The sequence below is a fragment of the Chiloscyllium plagiosum genome, chromosome 6 (assembly GCF_004010195.1).
Source record: "Chiloscyllium plagiosum isolate BGI_BamShark_2017 chromosome 6, ASM401019v2, whole genome shotgun sequence".
Classification (NCBI taxonomy): domain Eukaryota; kingdom Metazoa; phylum Chordata; class Chondrichthyes; order Orectolobiformes; family Hemiscylliidae; genus Chiloscyllium; species Chiloscyllium plagiosum.
In genome coordinates this window covers 100,542,881-100,563,825 of record NC_057715.1, presented here as the reverse complement: position 1 = coordinate 100,563,825, position 20,945 = coordinate 100,542,881, and the positions used below count along the sequence as shown (strand labels likewise).

Genomic DNA, 20,945 nt, shown 5'->3' with positions numbered 1-20,945 from the left:
AAATGAGGGATGGGCAATAAGTGCAGGTCTCACCAGCCTACCCACATCCTGTGAATGAATAAATAAAAGTTCTCTTTATGCTCAAACAGACAATTTCCCTCATAGGAGACCAAAAAAAAATCACATTCAATAGGTTCGTACGCATTTCAATCTTTTTCTTCACATATTCAATCAAAAAGGGCCACCAAAATCAGAAACAAGCGACAAAATTGAAGAATTGACTGTCATTCAATCATTGGCACTGCTAAAACAAGTTCCCTCTTTGGCCAGCTGCCAAAAAACCATAACCCAAGTCACCATAGAAACCTGCCGGAGGGAGTTCCCTCAGTCGACAGCATTGGATAAAACAAGGAACTGCCCTTTTATCATTTAGACCTTTAATATAAGAGAGCAAGATAATATTTCAACCAAAAGCATCATCATAAGGTAAGAATTTGGGGAGTTTTTAAAACAAATGACGGCTATTTAATTTGTAGTTTTGCGTATAACTGCTCATGCATTCATAAATGGAGTGGATTTATGGGGAAGGTCACTGTTGGTGTAAGTTGTTTTAAAATACTTTCTTAGGCACAATGTGATTCTTTCATCCTCTGCCGAAGTTCGCATGGGAGTAGTTGAGAGTAGCAGATTCTCTTTAATTTCAAGAGTCTTCTCACAATAAAACTTGCAAACAGCCGAAGCTACAGGCATTGTGAACCTGCCCTGCGCCACTGCGCTCCTGACACACCTTTTGTTTACTGAGCTGATCGGAATCTCCAGGAAACTTGCTAAGGCTGCTTTGTTGTTCAAGCAGGGCCTCCCAGGCAGTCACTTATCTCATTGCTGTTAGTCAGAGAGCTCGTTATGAGTGAATTTGCTGCTGCATTTCTTTACTTGGCAACTGCATTTCAAAATGAGTTAATTGACTATCAAGTCTTTCACAATGCCTGAGGATGCAGGAGGATGCAGAATGAAAATACTTGCTGGTAAGCGAAGATATGGAGGACGGGGATCTAACCGGATTCTTGCAGAGGCTTGAGGGAGCGAATGGCCATTCCTTTCTCTACACTATTCCTGGTTGTCCTCTTTGCTTCCAGGAATGTTGAGGGAAGAGGGGTTTTCAGGAAGATTTCATCAGTGCTCCATTCTGGGCAGAAGAGACTAGCCCCTCCTCATCCCATGCAGGAATGTTTTTGACATTCCTGAAGGGTATCTTCTCCACATGGATTGTTTCCTGCAGCGGTGCAGCTTCAGGGAGTGAAGCCTGGATAAAACTGATCATTTAATCGGACCTTGGTTCCATTGGTTTAAAAGGATCCTGCCCTATTTTATCAATATCAGGAATGGTCAATGTCTAAATCGGCGGCTCACTCTGTTGATTTTAACTGTTCATTGATTCAGTAACGACCTGGTTTAAGAAGGTTTTATTTGCTCAAAAGCTTATGAAGACTGAAAATTCTGTACCCCAGAGACCTGTAGATGTTTCATCATTGAACATATTTAAGGCTGAGTGAAAAAGACTTCTAGTTGCTCAAAGAATCAATGGATCTGGGGAAGAGCAGGCGATAAACTCTAAGATCAGCCATAATATTTAGATCAGATTCCCAACAGTATGTAAACAGGCCATTTGGGCCAACAAGTTCATACTGACCCACCAAAGAGTGACCCACTCCCCTACCCGACATTTATCCCTGACTAATGCACCTAATACTATGGGTAATTTAGCAATTCACCTGACCTGCACATCTTTGCAGTGTGGGAGGAAATCCACAGAGATATGGGGTGAATGTGCAAAATCCACACAGACAGTCACCTGAGGGTGGAATCGAATTCAGGTCCCTGGCGCTGTGCGGTAGCAGTGCTAACCACTGAGCCACTGTTCTGCCCCTAGGCCTGTACTCCTGGGCTTGATTGGCATTTTACTTCAACTGCTTTAATTTCCTAATGTTCTACTCTTGCTGACAGTGCATAATCGATTGATAGCATGCAGTTATCTACAACAGATCGTAGGAGCATAAAATAGGAGCATTTCAGTCCATCAAGGCTGTTTTTGATTTGATTTGACTCATTATAAACACATGTACCTAAATACAGTGAAAAGCTTTGTTTTGCGAGTAGTACAGACAGATCATATCAAACAAGAACACACAGCTCATAAGGTACGTAGAGAGAGTGAGGCATGCAATTTGCTATTCAGTGAGATCTAATAGTCCTCAAATCCACTTCCCTGCTTTTTCCCCATAACCTCAAATTCCTTTACTGATTAAAAATCTGAAGTGGACATTAAGATTGAGATTTTGCAATTAAAAAGGTTGAGATATGATATAAGCCTGTTTAACCACAGGAAGATGCAGCTGCTTTCAAACAGATGAATTACAAAATTGATAATACCTTTAAATAGAACTGAGAAAGTCCCATCCAAGAGCCCAATTTTCAATCACTACGAGTGGCTGATTTTGAGTGCATTACTGCTGCCTCACAGCACATGGGTCCCAGGTTCGATTCCGGCCTCGGGCGACTGTCTGTGTGGAGTTTGCACATTCTCCCCGTGTCTGTGTGGGTTTCCTCCAGGTGCTCCAGTTTCCTCCCACAGTCCAAAGATGTGCAGGCCAGGTGAATTGACTATGCTAAATTGCCCCTAGTGTTAGGTGCATTAGTCAGAGGGAAATGGGACTGGGTGGGTTACTCTTCAGAAGGTCGGCGGGCACTTGTTGGGCCGTAGGGCCTGTTTTCACATTGTAGGGAATGTAATCTAATCTAAAACTTTGCTCCAAATCTGCAAAGGAATAAAAGACCTGAGAGTTCTTAAGGACCTTTTGTCATCGCAGAACTTCCCAAAGCTCATTTGCATCGAAAGAATGTCTGAAAGTATGATTGAAATATAGAAAATACATTAGCCACCTTGTGAACAACCATGAGATAAATGAAAAAAAATCACACCACATCTAGTTCACCCAGCAATGCAAAACATATTCATTGATATTGATTCCCTGTTCGGTAAATCCTTTATTTTAAAATTCCCATGCAGTTTTTCATAATTTTCCCACACTCTATCTTGGAGCTTCCTCTGGCCTCAGCTAACTTCCAATTTCATAATAAACTGAAGAATTGTGGATGATAGAAATCTGAAACAAAAACAGACATTGCTGGAGAAACTCGACAGATCTGGCAGCATCTGTGGAGAGAAAACAGTTAGCACTTTGGGTCCAGTGACTACGAAAGGGAAATACCTGATTTGAAATGTTAACGCTGTCTTCTCTGTGCTGATGCTGCCAGACATGTTGAGTTTCTCCAGCAATTTCTATTTTTATAATGTTCAAATTCTACTGTATTGAGCATCGCGGATTTTAATCTTTCCCCATGTGATGGGACTATCTTAATCTGCCTAGGCTGCAAGACCTGAAAATCACTCTCTAAACCCGTCTCTCTCCCTCTCTCTCTCTCTTTATCTCTCTCCGCCTCTCTCTCTCAGTGGAATCTTCCTATGAGTCATATGGACACCGATTAAATACGTAAAAGAAAGTAGCAAGAATTACAAAATGAGATTCCCAACATCAAGAGAAAAAAAACTCTGATTTTGCCGTTTAAAATTTTAATTGTTAGTTGAGAATCCTGGTTGGAGACTGTGAGGAGCCTATTCGCAGGCATTAGCATCTCATTATGAACTAACAATTCTATTTGCACCACAATTCTATTCAGATCATGATTCTCCCAGGTATTGATGAGAAACTGGACAGTGCCAGTTCCTGATTTGAACATCAGAGCCACTGCCTGTATGTTTGCCAGGCCTCCATGTCAGTGAGCATTCCACAACATTTCATGGCACACTCCTCCGGCAGTGATCGTTTCCATCCTGCATTCACGGGAGTTGGCATCAGCAAAACACCAGCCTCATATCTAACCTCACATTTACTCAGATGACACTTCAGCATTTCACTTTGGAGCTCACTGACATGCTACACTGCAATGGGACAGGCAGGTTACTTTGTAAACACAGATACATGTATGTGCTCACACACACATACATGCACAGGAACACGCACACACCTTACCCACCAAACAGGAAGCATCTCAGGGAGTTTTAGTACTCTTTCTCAGCACTCACTTACTTTGTGCTGACTTGAACACTCACAGAACCTCTGCCTTGCCTTTTAGCACAGAAATAAAATCAGGCAGATTGACATGTTTGCCTGCACTGAACAATCAAAGGGACAGACAGATATCGGTGTGGTGCTGAGTGGTGAGATAGGTACCGCACATTGTGAACTGGAATCAGTTTGGGTGAAAATACAAAAGAGCAAGTACAACACGTCACGGGTAAAGGTCGTTGAAAGATTGCCACACTGTATGGCAAAATATAAGGTGTAAAATAATGGAGATTATAAGCAGATACCTGCAATTGTCATGGTTGATTTTTATCTACACGCTGACTGGACAAACTGAATGATCCAGGCTGACATGGAAGATGAATTTATAGAGTACATCAAGGATTGATTCTTTGTGCAGTATGTTGCACAATCTACCCAGGAACAAGCCACTTTAGATCTAGTAATGTGCAATGAGGTGGGATTACTACAAAATTTCGTAGTTCGAGATTCTCTAGGGAATAGCGATCACAATTTGGTAGAATTTCAAATTTAGGGAGAGCACCTTGGCTCCCAAACCATTGTCCTTAACTAAAATAAGAGCAATTACTGTGGTATGAAGAGAGTTGTCAAAAGCTGACTGAAAAACTAAAGGGGATATTCAATGGACAGGTAGTAAAAGACATTCAAGCAGGTATTTCATGATGGTCAGACAAAAGCTTATACCAGTTATAAAGGAGGAGTCAAAGTGAAGAATGGACCCCAATGGTTAACAGAGGCAGGCACAGAGTGTGATCAAAAACTAAGGAATACAGAGCAAAGAAAACGAATGGGAGACTTGGGAATTTTCTAAGGAGCAGCAGTGAAAGACTAAAATGCTAACAAAAGAAGCAAATTGATAATGAAAGTAAACTGGCAATAATTACATAAATAATCAATAAGATATAGGACCCATGGGGAATGTTTGTACAAGGAAGTCTTACCTTGATCGTTCAGGCATCAGCAATGTGGCCCAACTCCTCATATATCTGTGGTTGGAAACCATCAGATCCTGGGCATTTGTCACTCTTCAGTTCCATCGAGACGTCAGCCATCGAGACGTCAGTCAGAGGACTGGCCTGTCCTAAGTTGCTGCTATCCTCACAGGACAGTCCAGGTTTGGGTAAAGGTTATCAGGGTTTATCAGGAATCAGTCCATGTCATGGATCAGATCCCCTCAAAGTATTTTAAGAAGGTAGCTTAGACCCTAACATGTTCTTATTTTAAAGGTAAATGTAAAACATCTGTTCCAGATGCAATGTAATTGATCAAACTGCTTGACATTCATCAAAACAAAATTTATTTAAACACTGTAGTTAAAATACAACCGAAGAAAGAGGAACTTAGGATAACTTAACTCTACTGGAAACTTAACAGAATAATAGATACAGTAGCTTAGCAATTTTTGGGAAGTTTTGTAGCTCAGATTGAGGATATGGATATAAGTTAGCTCGCTGAGCTGGAAAGTTTGTTTTTATACGTTTCATCACCATGACTAGGTAACATCATCAGTGAGAGTCTCTGGTGAAGTGCGAGTGGTATATCCTGCCTCTTCCAGCTCAGCGAGCTAACTTACAGATACAGTCATTATTACTAACTGTTACAATACAGTCAGATCCCATAAACACACCCCTCAGCAAAAGGAAAATTCAGACACAGACTCTCTGGTGCAGTTTTCCCAAGCAGGAGAAAAAAAAGCAAAGTTTCCAACTCTGTTGAGGCCCCAATAGCTTCTGGTACTACTTGGAAAAAAAAACAAGCCACAGAAATCTGGATCTGTGAGAGCTGGTCACACCAATTCAGGACATATTGAAAATAAAACCCAATGCCTCACAAGCAGTTTACATTATCCCAGAGTGTTTGGTACCTCTGCCTTACAACCTCTTTTAAAAAAAGGACAAAGTAACTTCTAAAGTCACAGCATCGACATTGTTGAGGAAAGCGTGGGGATTTGAGCCATTACACTTGGATACAGAGGGGGTAATGGTTGTTATATAGGGCAAATCCAAATGTCAGGGTGGGAGTCGATGCAGCATGGGAGAGCATGGGGACTGCCTTATGGGAAAAGGATATATAAATTTAATGGAAGTGATTGAAAGAGTTGTTGGTGACACTGTGGCAACCGGAAAGGCAGTGAGGTGTCGCCAGGCAATGTGTAGAAAGTGCAGAGGGTAGGAAAGCTGAGTAGTTTGGAAAGGTGAGGTGGGAGCGAGCCATTGAGGTTAGAAGCTACGCGTAACAGTGAAAGTGGTGGACCATTATACTTGGTGGAAAGGATGTGCAATGGCATAGTTAGAGTGAATGTATGATAGTGGAAAGAAGATGTTACTGTTACAGAGAGTGAGGGTTTGGGGGGAGGTCATTGACCTTCTTTCTGCATTGCTGGGTGTTTGTTCTCCCTGGGGACACTGCAGTGACATGGGTAGCTGTTACAGTCTGAGCTGGCAGTGTCTCGTGTTGTGCTTCTTTTGGTGATCCTGAGTAAAAAGCAAGGCCCTCCCCTCCAGCATCTCATTCACCAGGACCCTCCAGGTACCTGTCTGCAAACTATGGGTGACAACTCCCCTTTCTCAATCTTCTCCTGAACGATGCCAGTCAAGTTGCAGACATTAAGTGGCAGCTCCTGACTGGTGTACAGCTGGGGTTTAAACATGGTACGCATGCTGTCAAGGCTGGAAGGTCACAACAGTGGCAATCAATTCTACCTCTACCACAGCAAGCTCCGATGCATAACTATTGAGGGGGGCAGTGGAAGATTGCATGAGAAAAGCTGCCAGGGCCTACAGAGGGAAACCCTCCACGAAACTCTCCAAACTGGCACTTATCCAAACAGTGGGAAGATTCAGCCATGTTGAATAAATGATGGATGATTTATTTATTGCCACATGCATCTTGAAGACATTGTGAAAAGTATTTCGGGGCATCATCACTACCAAGAATCCAGGCTCTGGATTAAGAGAATAATATTTCTCTTTCTTTTTTTAAAATGCATCTTAAAATCTACTCTTTTCATCACATCTTTGGTCAATGGTCCTGAAACTTCTTTGTGTATGTTCCCACGTCAGATCAATTGTTTTCAACAACTTATTAAATTGAAGGTGCTATATAAGTGAAAGCTATTGCTATTGTTTCCTGTCTTGGACTGAAGCTGGTTGATATTGCCCTTGTCCTTCTGCAAAGTGGTGGCTTGGAATTATTGTAACTAGAGGGAGCAAACGACTCATTTAAAAAGCCAGCACCTCCAAAAGCCACGTTCACTAATCTATTGCAGCATCAGAAGTGAAAGCATTTGCCCATTCTCTGCTGTAAGTAACTTCTGCACAGGTGAACTGGCAGCTCAATCCCCTATGCCTTCGGTAAAATCTTTGGTGTCACCTGAAACTTATTCCCAGGCGACAATTCAAAAGGGAGGGTTCAGAAATGGTTTCCACCAACCGCACAAAACAAATTCTTACTGAATGAGTGATTGATTTATACCCTATCCAATTTCTATCTACCCCTTATCAGGATTAGAATCGTAGAGTCATACAAAAGACAGCTTATGGAGATCATGCCAAATCTGTGCGAGAGTAAATTAATGAGTCCTACTCACCGACCTTTCCTTAAAAATCTGCATTTCTTTCCCCCTCAGGTATTTATCTTTATAGATTAGATTCCATACAGTGTGGAAACAGGCGTTTTGGCCCAACAAGTCCACACCAACCCTCCAAAGAGTAACCCAACCAGACCAATTTCCCTCTGAATGATGCACCTAACAGCATGGGCAATTTAGCATCGCCAATTCACCTGATCTGCATACCTTTGGACTGTGGGAGGAAACCAGAGCATCCAGAGGAAACCCACACAGACATGGGGAGAATATGCAAACTCCACACAGATAGTCACCTAAGGTTGGAATTGAACCTGGGTCCCTGGCACTGTGAGGCAGCAGTGCTAACCACTGAGCCACCATTCCACCCCTGATGCTCTTTGGAAATCCATGATTGAATCTGCCTATACTATCACCTCAGGCAGTAAGGTAAAGGCTGTCAAATCCTCAGGGACTGATCATCTACATCCCAGATTGAGATACTGAAGTAAATGCCCCTGAAAATATTAGATTCATTGGAGATCACCTTCCAAAATTCTATAGACCCTGGTGTAGATCCTACAGATTAGAGGGTGGCAAATGTAATCCCACTATTCAAGAAGCGAGGCAGCAAAAACATAGAAACTTACAGATCATGTAACCTAACATATGTAGTATGGGAAAACATGATGTTAATATAAAAGATATGATGAAAGAACATTTAGAAAACATATACAGAATTGGACAAAGCCTGAATGGGTTTATGAAAAGCAAATCATAGTCAACAAATTGACTGGAGTTTTTTCGGTGGATATAGCTACTAGAATAGAAAAGGGAGTATCAGTAGATATCATATATTTGGATTTTATGAGGGCTTTTGATAAAGTCCTTACTAAGAAGTTAGCAGGCAAAATTACAGTATAGATTGTTCTGTTATAACACACATTTTGTCAACACAAATTCGCTGTAATGTGATTGACAAATTGGGGATACCGTTTCTAAAGTGCAAACTTTTAAAATGTGTGTTGGCTGTTACGCAATTACATCACCAACACTTTAAGCGCTGTTTCTAAAGCGTGATTTTTCTATAATGTGAGGTTGCACAAGAATGCAATGTGGGATTGGGGTGATATGGATTGACAATAACAGAAACCAAACAGATTGGGTATAAATTAGACATTTTTTTCCAGTCATAAGCAAGCTACCACATGGATCAGTACTTGGGTCCCTGCTGAGTGTGATATATATAAATGGCCTTTTTGAGTGAACTTAATGCAATATTTCCAAATTGACTGATGAAACTAAAGTAATTTGTGAGGAATAAGTAAGGAGACTTCAGGTGATTTATCCAAGAGTGAGCAAACAAGTGGCAGAATCTGTGATTAAATGTGAAGTTATACACTTTGATAAGAAAAACAGGCAGAGCATTATTCAAATAATGATATACTGGATACACAATGAGATCTGGGTGTTCCTATACATGAGTAAACAAAATTAAACAGGTAGATGCAATAGGCAATTTTTAGAGCAAATGGTGTTTTGACCTTCACTGCAGACGAAGTTGATTTCAGAAATAAAGATGTTGTAATGCAGTTATATAGGGCTTTTGTGAGATCACACCTGGAGTATCATGTGCGGTTTCAGTCTCCATACCTAAGAAAGAGTGTACTTGCCATAGAGAAAGAAGGTTCACTGGGCTGATGCTGGGAATGGCAGGGCTCCTTTGTGGAGAGATTTGTTCAACTGGGCCTGTGTTAACAGACTTTAGAAAAATGAGAGGAGATCTGATTGGAAGATATAAAATTCTCATAAGGCTGGGCAGACTGGTTGCAGGGAGGATGTTTTCCTTGGCTGGGGTTGGGGGATAGGCTATTTAGGACTGAGAGGTGGAAAAGTACCTTTGCTCAAAAAGTAGCAAACCTTTGGAATTTTTTACCACAGAAGATCGTGAAAGTCAAGGTACAAAATAAGGCTATTTTTTCACCTTTTAACAGCATCATGGGTGTGGGAGATAGCGGGAATATGGCATTAAGGTAAAGGGTCAGCTATGATCACATTAAATGGCAGAGCAGGCTCAAAAATTTGACGTCAAATTAGAGTGGTGCTAGAAAAACACAGCAGATTAGGCAGCATCTGAGGAGCAGGAAAATCGACATTTTGGGCAGGAGCCATTCATCAGGAATCATTCCTTATGAAGGGGTCCTGCCCGAAACATCGATTTTCCTGCTCCTCAGATGCTGCCTGACCTGCTATACTTTTCCAGCACCACTCTAATCTTGACTCTAATCTCCAGCATCTGCAGTCCTCGCTTTCGTCTGAAAGATTTGATGGCCTGTTCCTGTTGGTTTCAATATTTCTGTTATGGAGAGTAAGCAGCCTATCACAATGACCAAGACTCCTGTAGGAATGTAAGACAGAGTTCCACCTGACTGGATTTAGCAATGGACCCAGTGCCTTTGATGTGTAATGGCTTAATCTGAAGCATCATCCAATCTTGGTGAAGTGGGCACCTTCAACATGGATAATGTACCTGCGTACATCCACCAATGAGATGGTACAATGATAAGGACACAGAATTCTTTAATTGGTTTCCTGCAGGATTATACCCTTCATTGACATTCGTTATTCGTTACATCCAGTTACCTCCAGTTCTGCCTTTAGATTATATCTTCCTTTTATGTGTCCTTGAATCCTACCTCTGGCTTCCTAATGCCAACGCCTTTACTCTTCCTGCACAGGCTGCTGATCCTCATCTTAAGTGGCATTCATTTCTGAGGGCACAATACCCATGTTCCAACTGCACCCTTCCCAGTACACAGCTGGAGGTGCTGGTGTATTGGTATTGCCAGGGGATGAGTCTATCAGAGGCATATTTTTATTCATTTGTGAGATGGGGTCGTTGCTGGCTGGCCAGTATTTATTGCCTGTCCCTAATTGGCCCTTGAAAAGGTGGTGGCTGTCATGATTGTAATGAGGTCAGCCTAGTGGACCTCATAAAAATTGACTTCCCTGATTGAAGTTCATTCCTGATGAAAGACTTTTACCCGAAACATCGATTTTCCTGCTCCTCAGATGTTGCCTGACCTGCTGTGCTTTTCCAGCACCACACTCAGTAAATAAAGGGTGACTCGCTGACAGGATATCGGCCTCTGTGGAGTTATTTCAGTGGTGAGCTGCCTTCCTTAATCACTACAGTCCACAGAAAGCTGGTCTAAATAATGACCGAGGCAGCAAGTGTTGTAAAAGTCCAATTGCTTTGGTAATGTCATTTGGGATTCAGTTATCCTTACCTGGTTTGACCTGCAGACCAACAGCAATATTGTTGGCCTCTGAAATCAGGTAAGGAGCCGTTAGAGATTGACCATGAATGCTGGCTTTGCCAACAGTGCCAATAGCTCAATGAGAGAGTAATGCAAAAATATTGCTGAGTCACTGTCCTGTAATTAATAGTCATCAGGATTTGCAAAATCTGGAAGTACCACTATAAATTGGCCATCAGAAAAGAGCATTATAATATATTCAGTTCAATGTTACATCACTATTAAAGTAGTGTCTTGAGCCTAATTTTTTTTCTTAATAATCAATAGGTTATTCAATTAAAAAGCAATGGGGTAGCACAGGCCTCAGTTCTCAATGACACTACTGGTCACTTTGAATTGTGGCTTGTCAAATGTGAGGCATGATCAGATGAACTGGTTAAACTCACTGCTCTAAAAAGTAAACAAATTACCCAAAAGATGAATTGGAAATCTCAAAATAAGTCACAGCTGTCAGAATAGCAGAATAACCTGCAGAGTACTGCAACCATTGAATTATCAGTGTGCCAGAGATTTGGCAGAAATGATAGTTTCGCAGAGAACATTGAACACTTTGGAAAACAATCCTCACCAAATATGAGCTTTCAATCTGCTGCTCATAATCGGTCTAAATTTGGAGGGAAATGTTTTGTTTTGCATGTTGAGAGGATTGAGGTTTTAGATTGATAGCTACCAAAAAGAAACCTGTAGCATGGGAAAGCATTCCAAATCAGAGGTTAAAAATCACACAACACCAGGTTATAGTCCAACAGGTTTAATTGGAAGCACTATCTTTCGGAGCGACGCTCAATTTTTCAATGTATAATTTCAGTTACATCACACTGCAAATTTTTGCTATAAATTCTGTGTTACGATCGAGCCCTCCACAATCACCTGATGAAGGAGCGTCGCTCCGAAAGCTAGTGCTTCCAATTAAACCTGTTGGACTATAACCTGGTGTTGTGTGATTTTTAACTTTGTACACCCCAGTCCAACACCGGCATCTCCAAATCAAATCAGAGGTGGAATCAAAGAAAAGAAAATGAATGACAGGGAAAAGAAGTTGCTATTCGCAGGGAGTGACCAAATAGTGCAGAAAAACTAGGTTTTTAAAGAGGCTATTTGAGGACGAAAATGAGATGAAAAGGGCAGAGAGATTTTGAGAGGGAATGCCGGAATATGGGACCTGGAAGGCTGAAAGTGTAGAAGACATTGTGCAAAATGTCAGAGCTGTGGAAATGAATGGTTTAATAGCAGTAAGGAGTGAATGGTTGTACTGGATGTGGTTACAGGTAATCCAAAGCATTTATGTTAAAGATTACAAAAAGGGTGTAGCAAATATGCTAAGTTATGTGCCAACTCCTAGTAATGCATCCCTAGCTAACCTCTCATTAGTCCAGAGGGAAAGAAGGCTGTTTGCATTGGAATGAGGAAGTGAAGTATTATGAATGAACTTGAATTAATCTGTAAATGATTTTGGAATAGACAGACCCATCTGTATAGGGAGTGAAAGCACCCTTACAGAATTACTGTGAATCATACAGCAGAGGGAAAGGCTATTCAGCCCATTGTGCTCGCACCAGCCTCTTTGAAAGTGCTCTGTCATTGGTCCACTCTACTTCAATTAGTTATTCAGTTGCCTCTGAAAAGATTTTAGCTGTATTGCATCAACTTTCATCACTCTTCACTACAGCATCCTAGATTATTCCCTCTTAAAACTGATGTTGGAAGAAACTTACTTTCCTTTGTATGAGTTCTTATTTTCTTCAGCAATAATTTAAGTAGTTTGAAATCCAAACTGCATGGGTACACAATCTGGGTTGGAGCTATATCATTGAATTCTCACCAGTATGGAGTGGTCAAAGATGGGAATCCCTGCAAAAATGGCAACCAAATAAACTCTTAACATGTCCTACATGCAGGCAGCATGGGACTTTCTCCCTGAACGAAGCCAATTCATTCTGACTGAGCTACATGGACGGTATCAATCCAACCTGGCATGAAGCCAAGTTTACAAAATACTCGGAAAATAGAATTGAAAGACTGGGCATCTTATAAACAGAGCTCCGGGGTCAAAATGTACATACATTTACAATGTTGTGTAGAATGCAGTTTGCGAATCAATGTTAAACTACAGGCTGTACTTTGAACTCGGCTGCCTTATTAAAGAGAGATTAATCATTTTCTTAGTTATAAATGTGTCAGCTGTGGTTTGGTTGGTAGCCCTCTCACCTCTGAATCAGACAGTTCTGGATTGCAGTCCCAATGCAAGATTTGAGCACAAAACATCCCAGCTGACATTCCACTGCAACATTGAGGGAGTGCTGCACTGTTGGTAGTACCATCTTTCAGATTAGACATTAAACCAAAGTGCCATCTGCCTACTCAGGGGATGTAAAACATGACATGACACTAATTGAAAGAAGTCGAGTTATCCCACATGTCATGACTAATAGTCAAACATGACCACAAAAAAAACAGATTACCTGTGAAATAATTCCACAGAGGCTGGTACCCCATCACCAAGTCACCCTTTATTTATAGGTAGAGAGTTCTTGATACTGATCCAGCTCCCTCTGAGCCAGCTGTCAGGGTGAACAGGATCTCCTGTTTCTATCTGTCAGCCAGGGCTCCCTGAATGGGCCAGATTAACAGCACCAATTAAGGAACTCATATTCTATGAGGTCCAACTGGCTGACCTTTTCATAATCATGATTTCCCTCTCCCTCTGAGTCTGCACATCAGTTGGTTCTTTTTCTTGTAGCTCCTAATGGGTTGTTTTAGCACTGGGCATACCCGGCCTCGGATACAGGCAGCATGTAATACACCGTTGCTCACCTCTTACACCTGGAGCGTCTCAGAAGAAATTAATTATCTTCTTCAAGTGACAAAGATGTCGAAGGGTCAACATCTGTCGTGTCCATCTCCAATACTGATGTGACTTCAACACTTGGTGATGTATTATGTCTAGCAGGTGTTCCTGATGCTGTTTCACCCCGTTCCTGTAGCACCCACCCCAAATCCACACACACGCATACACATACACACACACTTGGGAAGATCAGAGTTAACCTGGCGCAGAGGTTTCTCCCCAGTCGCAATTCTGCTGGAGCTATCCCTGTAGTTCTATGAGGTGGGGGAGAGGGGTATTAGAGTTAAAATGGAACTGGGACAGTTTTGTATCTCGTGAGGCTGGAGACTGTTTCTTTAAATTTGCTTTCATGGTTTGGACTGCTCTTTCTGCCAGACCATTGGATGTTCAATGTCCTTATTTGTTTATTCTCTTTCCAGAGAGTTACACATTAGCTATGTGATTATTTCCATGGGTGACCCTTTTTAGGAGTTGATACAATGGTGCCAGGATGGAGACCAGGTCACAGATGAACATTCTGTAATAATTCACCAGCCCAAGGAAAGACCTAAACTCAAATTCCCTGATGGTAAACCCATTATCCTATTATCTGTGATGAATATTTCCAGGAGTCCATGTACTGTAAAAGATGTGCGCAGTTTTTTTATCTTCATCCCCGTGTTTGACAAATGAACTCTATGCGCATCCCGCCACATTGAGTGGGCATCCAACAATGATGAAGAACACTGAGCCCATGAAAGGATAGGCATGGATGAAGTATAACTGAGGCCAGGGTTTATCTAGTTAAACCTTCCTTCTCTACCAGGGCGCATTTACACTCTGCATTAGCCAAAATCCTGGATGCACGTGGTATTAGGCATTTCTCTTCATAGGGCCACCTACAAACTAATGCTATACTGATGCCATACAAGGAGACATCACATATCAATACCAGATCTCGCTCAGGATAATAGTCGGGGGATATAAAATATGACATGACACAAATTGAAAGAAGTGAAGTTATCTCACATGTCATGACTAATAGTCAATCATGACCACACGAAAAAAGAACAGATTATCTGTGAAATATCTCCACAGAGGCTGGTATCCTGTCACCAAGTCACCCTTTAATAACACACGGAGAGCCCTTGATAATGATCCAGCTTCCTCAGAGCCAGCTCTCAGAGTGAACAGAATGTCTGACACTCCTGGTTATTTTTTTATTTCGAAAATATACTTTATTCATAAAATATTTTGATGATCTGTACAATTGATCATGCCATACATCTGTAAACATTCCATTTCTTGGTATACAGAGACAGAGTAATCATTCCTATATCCAGGTCTGTACGATTACATTTTTAACTGAGGCGTCAGCGGAGCCCAAATGACTGCGTGGGCCCCCTGTTCTTCTTTAGGCAGGCAGATGTTACACGGTGGTCTTTCCCCACCGCGCCTTGGCGGCAGCTGCCCCAAGCTTCAGCGCGTCCCTCAACACGTAGTCCTGGACCTTGGAATGTGCCAGTCTGCAGCACTCAGTCGGGGTCAACTCCTTCAGCTGGAAGATCAACAGCTTTCGGACCATCCAGAGAGCGTCCTTCACCACGTTGATGATCCTCCAGGCACAGTTGATGTTCGTCTCGGTGTGCATCCCGGGGAACAGACTGTAGAGCACAGAGTCCCGTGTCATGGTGCTGCTCGGGACGAACCTCGACAAACACCACTGCATTCCTCTCCAGACTTCCTTCTGCGTAGGCACATTCCAGAAGGAAGTGTGTGACAGTCTCATCCCCCCCGCAGCCGCTTCGAGGGCAGCGTGCGGTGCGGCTGAGAGTCCAGGCGTGCATAAAGGATCTCACAGGCAGAGCCTTTCTCACCGCCAGCCCTTCTCACGACTTGGTGCTTGTTAGAAAGTTCTGGCGATGAGGCATTCTGCCAAATGGCTTTGACAGTCTGCTCAGTGAACCGCTCGATAGGATCCGTCCTCTCTTTTTCCCGAAGGGTCTCAAGGACACTACGTGCTGACCACTTCCTGATGGACTTGTTGTCAAAGGTGTTTTTCTTCATAAACCTCTCCACGAAGGACAGGTGATACAGAACAGTCCAACTACTCAGAGCGTTCCGTGGCAGCAAGGCCAGGTCCATCCTTCGCAACACCGGGGACAGGTAGAACCTCAGTACGTAGTGACACTTGGTGTTTGCGTACCAGGGATCCACGCACAGCTTGATGCAGCCACACACAAAGGTGGCCATCAGGGTGAGGGTGGCATTGGGTGAATTTTTTCCCCCATTACCCAGATCTTTATACATCAAGTCCCTTCGGACCTGATCCATCTTTGATCTCCATATAAACTGGAAGATGGCCTGGGTGACTGCAGCGGCACAGGTTCTGGGAATAGGCCAGACCTGTGCCATGTATAACAGCAATGACAGTCACTCACACCTGATGACCAGGATTTTTCCCGCGATGGAGAGCGACCGTAGCTTCTATCTGCCCAGTTTCTGCCTCACTTTGCTGATCGCTCCACCTAAGGCTTGGCGCATGCCCCAGCTCCCCCAAACCAAATACCCAGCACCTTCAGGTGGTCAGTCCTGACGGTGAAGGGGATAGAGGATTGGTCGGCCCAGTTCCCGAAGAGAATGGCCTCACTCTTGCCTCGGTTTACCTAGGCCCCCGAGGCCCGTTCAAACTGGTCACATATACACATGAGTCTGCGCACGGACAGCAGATCCGAGCAGAAAATGGCGACGTCATCCATGTACAGGGAGGCTTTAACCTGCAGGCCCCCGCTTCCAGGAATATTCACCCCTCTCAGGCTCACATCCTTCCTGATGGACTCGGCAAATGGCTCTCTGCAGCACACAAACAAGGCAGGAGAGAGAGGGCAGCCCTGCCTGACTCCAGATCTGGCTGGGAAGCTATCTGATTCCCACCCATTGATTGAGACTGCACTGACGATGTTGGTGTAGAGCAGTCTGATCCAATTGCAGATTCCCTCCCCAAAGCCCATTTTGGAGAGAACATCTCTCATAAACGTGTGTGATATCCTGTCAAAGGCTTTCTCCTGTCCAAGCTGATCAAGCAGGTGTCCAACCCTCTGTCCTGCACATAGGCGATTGTATCCCTGAGGAGTGCGAGACTCTCAGTGATCTTCCTGCCCGATACAGCACAGGTTTGGTCAGGGTAAATCACCGACCCCAGAGCAGACCAGACCCGGTTGAGATTACCTTTGACAGAATTTTGTAATCTGCATTCAACAGTGAGATTGGTCTCCAATTTCTGAGTTCTTCCCTCTCTCCCTTCCGCTTGTAGATGAGGGTGATGATGCCTTTCCTCATGGATTCACTCATGGTTCCTGCCCGAAGCATACTGACATACACCTCCAGCAGGTCCTGGCCAATCAAGTCCCACAGAGCGGAATAGATCTGTCAACCAGGGCACCCTGATTAAACCACACTAACCAATCAGGGAACTCATATTCTAGGAGGTCTACCTGGCCGAGCATGTTACAATCATTACAATCTGATCATTATCACATTGCTAATTTTGGGAGCTAACAGTGTGCAAACTGGCTGCCGTTTCCTGCATTACAATAGTGACATTTCAAGAACTCTTCATTGGCTATAAAGCACTTTGACACCTCCAGTGGTTGTGAAAGGTGCAATACAAATGCAGCTCTTTCATTGTTTTCCTTATTGCTGTGGAACTGTCCAATGTGAATCGTAGACATGAATTAACAGTTGGAGTTACAAATGAGTGGACCAGTGCATAAAGTTCACTATGATCGAAATAGTGAAAAAAAAATTCAGAATATGACATGATGCTCATTTAAATTGCCAAAGGACAATGGAGCATTACTTAAATATAGTTGATACTTATTTTAGCACAGAGATACATCACCATGTAACCTCTCAAGCAAACAGTTTGTTTTTGCAGACAATGCCTCTATTGCATCTGATGGTTGATTATATCAACCACAACAAACATTTTTCCTAATGAACCAACAGGTCAAATCAGGGTAGATATTTACAGTAGCAACAGTGAAAACAAGATAATGAACCAGTTCAAATAGTACAGCACGGAGCCAGTTCACAAAGCACGAAGCAGAGAACCCTGTCAAATAAGGATCCTTTAAAATTTTGGCTGCAGCAATTTTCAGAGGGAATAGTAGTTTGAATCCATAACAAACTGCAGAAAAGCATGTGAGCAGGGTTTGCATGTACAAGCAGGATTTCAGCTTTAATTTCAGATCCTCTGCTTGTTGATACTTAATGAACTCAAAAAGCCAGACATTGGCTTTGAAAGGATGATTGAGAAACAAATACTTGGCTATCCATTCCTGCAGTGTTCACCACATACAAATATAAAGGGCACACAAGACAACACTTTTCTATTCATTCATTTGCGGGACATCGGCATCATTGACTACATCGGTTATTGCCCATCTTGTTTGTCCTTGAGATGATGTTTGTTCAGCTGCTTTCTTGAAACTCTGCAGCCCATCTTCTGTGGGGAGATCCACAATACCATTAAGGTAGGATTCCAGAATTTTGACCCATTGACCCTGAAGGAACAGTGATATATTTCCAAATCAGCATGGTGAGTGGCTTGGAGCGAACTGTAAGTGGCGGTATTCCTCTGAATCAGTTGTCCTTGTCCTTTTAGGTGGAAGTCATTGCGGGTTTGAAAAGTGCTGCCTAAGGATTTTTGATGAATTTCTGCAATTCATCTTGTAGATGGCACACACTGCTGTTACTGATCATCAGTGCCAGAGGGAGCAAATGTTTGTGGATTTGGTGCTTTATCCTGGATGGTGTCAAGTTTCTTGAGGATTATTGGAGTTGCACCCATCCAGACAAGTGGGGAGTATTCCATCACACTCCTGACTTGCATCTTATAAATAGTGGACAAATTTTGGGGAGTCAAGTGGTGAGTTATTCACCAAGGATATTTAGCCACTGACCTGCTCTTGTAACTAAAGTAGTTATGCGATAGGTCAAGTTCAGTTCTGGTCAATGGTAAACCCCAGGATGTTTATAGTGGAGGAATGATTGATGGTAATGCCATTGAATGCCATGGGGTAATGGGTAGATTCTCTCTGGCTGGAGATAGTCATTGCTTGGCACTCATGTGGCACCAATGTTAATTGCCACTTGTCAACCCAAACCAGGATACTGTCCAGGTCTTGCTGCATTTGGACATGGACTGCTTCAACTTCAGTTGTTTGATCTGAAGTGTAATTTGTTCTAATGTTTTATTCTGACACAATCTGTACTAAACAGGTCGAGTTTTAATTGGAGACGGCCAGCTTCTCTTGGCCCCAATGAGGAAAACTTTGGTGACTTATGATGGAGAACTTTGCTGGTTCCCTGATAGTTCTACCCATCCTTATCTCTAACCGATGTGCTGCTTTGGATGCTGTCAAGTGAGAAGACTAACCAGGGGATAGGAGTGGTGACCAAGTCTATTGCACCATGGATGGCTCTGGTATTCAAGAAAAGATTAAGAAGATTGGAAATGCTACAGTGATAGAGGATTCAATAGTGAGGGGAACAGATGGGCATTTATGTGATCACGAAAGAGACTCCAGGATGGTGTGTTGCCTCCCTGGTGCCAGGGTCACTGATGTGCCAGAGCGCCAATGGGCATTCTGAAGAGGGATGGTGAATAGATGTGGTATGGTAATATCAGTGCCAAAACCATGAGTAGAAATTAAAGGGATGAGCTGCTACAAACAGAATACAGGGGCCTAAGATGTAAATTAAAATGTAGGACCTCAAAGGTAGTAGGATTACTAACAGTGTCATTTGTTAGCTAAAGTACAAACATTAGGATATACCCAACAGTATAGAAGGGCGGGATTCTAGTTCCTAAGACATTGATACTGGTTCTTGGAAGGTGGGAATGGCATAAGCAAAACAGATTACATCTGGGCAGGAGAAGAACAGGTTCCCTCAGAACAGGGCATTTGCTAGTGTTGTCAGAGAGGGTTTAAACTAGAGTGGCAGGTGGCTAGGAGTTTGAACAGGAAAATACAGAACAAGGAAATGAGGATAAAAAGAAAAAGACTGAAAAGTAAGAAACAAAAATGAAAGGCAGACAAAACTTGGGCAAAAAAAAGTGTCCATCTTGCAAAATTCAGCTAATATGACTAATACGGTCAGAAAAGTAAGTCTCAGGTTTTGTATCTTAATGTGTGGAGGATTTGCAATAAGGTAGATTAATTAGCCATACAAATAGATATAAGCAGTTATGATATATTTGTTTTTTATGGAGATGTAGTTGCAGGATGATCAAGGATGAGAACTGACCATCCAGAGGTATTCATTATTGAGGAATTGAAATCAAAAATGGAAAGGACTTGAGGTAGCATTGCTGGTAAAGGATTTACTTAATGCAGCAGTGAAGAAAGAGCTTGGCTCAGAAAACCATAACATGGAATCTGTCTGAAAGGAGATAAGGAACATTAAGGGACAAAGTGTTGGGAGTTATCCACAGGCCCATAAATAGTAATGGTGATGTAAGGGATACAAGAAATCAGAGATGGATGTACTAAAGGTGAAACTGTAATCATGAGTGACTAGAATTTAAGTATTGATTAGACTGACCAAATGAGCAATGAAATGGTATGGGAAGATTTCTTGGACTGTGCATATAATGGTTTTATAGATAAATATATTGAGAAACCAAACAGAAAACAGATAGTTCTAGATTGGATACTGTGGAATGAAAATAGATTAATTAAAGATCTTGGGTGAGGTCCTTTGAGGAAGAATGACTATAATGTGACAGAGTTCTTTTTTAAGATAGAAAGTGAAGTAGTTGAATCTGAAACTAGAGTCCTGAATTGAAATAAAGGGAATAATGTAAGTTTGAGATATAAATTGGCGATGATGGATTGGAGAATCTTATTAAAAGGGTTAACAGTAGATAGGCAATTAGAGACATTGAGTTGTGCAGCACAGAAACAGACCCTTCAGCTCAACTCATGCATGCCAACCAGATGCTCTAAATTAATCTAGTCCCATTTTCCAGCGTGTGGTGAAAGGGTTAAAATTATGTCCCAATACATGTGTGAATCTAACCGGAATGGAGGTGTTGGGCCAAGCAATGGAATGTGGTGAAA

General features: G+C 42.4%; 1 protein-coding gene across 3 annotated transcripts in view; it reads left to right on the top strand.

Annotated features, from left to right (window-relative positions):
• The first annotated feature begins 322 nt into the window (after positions 1–322).
• LOC122550880 (phospholipid-transporting ATPase VD-like) overlaps positions 323–20,945 on the top strand; it is a 178,579-nt gene continuing 157,956 nt past the window's right edge. For all 3 annotated transcript variants that reach the window (XM_043692279.1, XM_043692278.1, XM_043692277.1), the window contains exon 1: positions 323–426. The gene's annotated coding sequence lies outside the window, so the exon portion shown is untranslated. The remainder of the gene's footprint in view (positions 427–20,945) is intronic.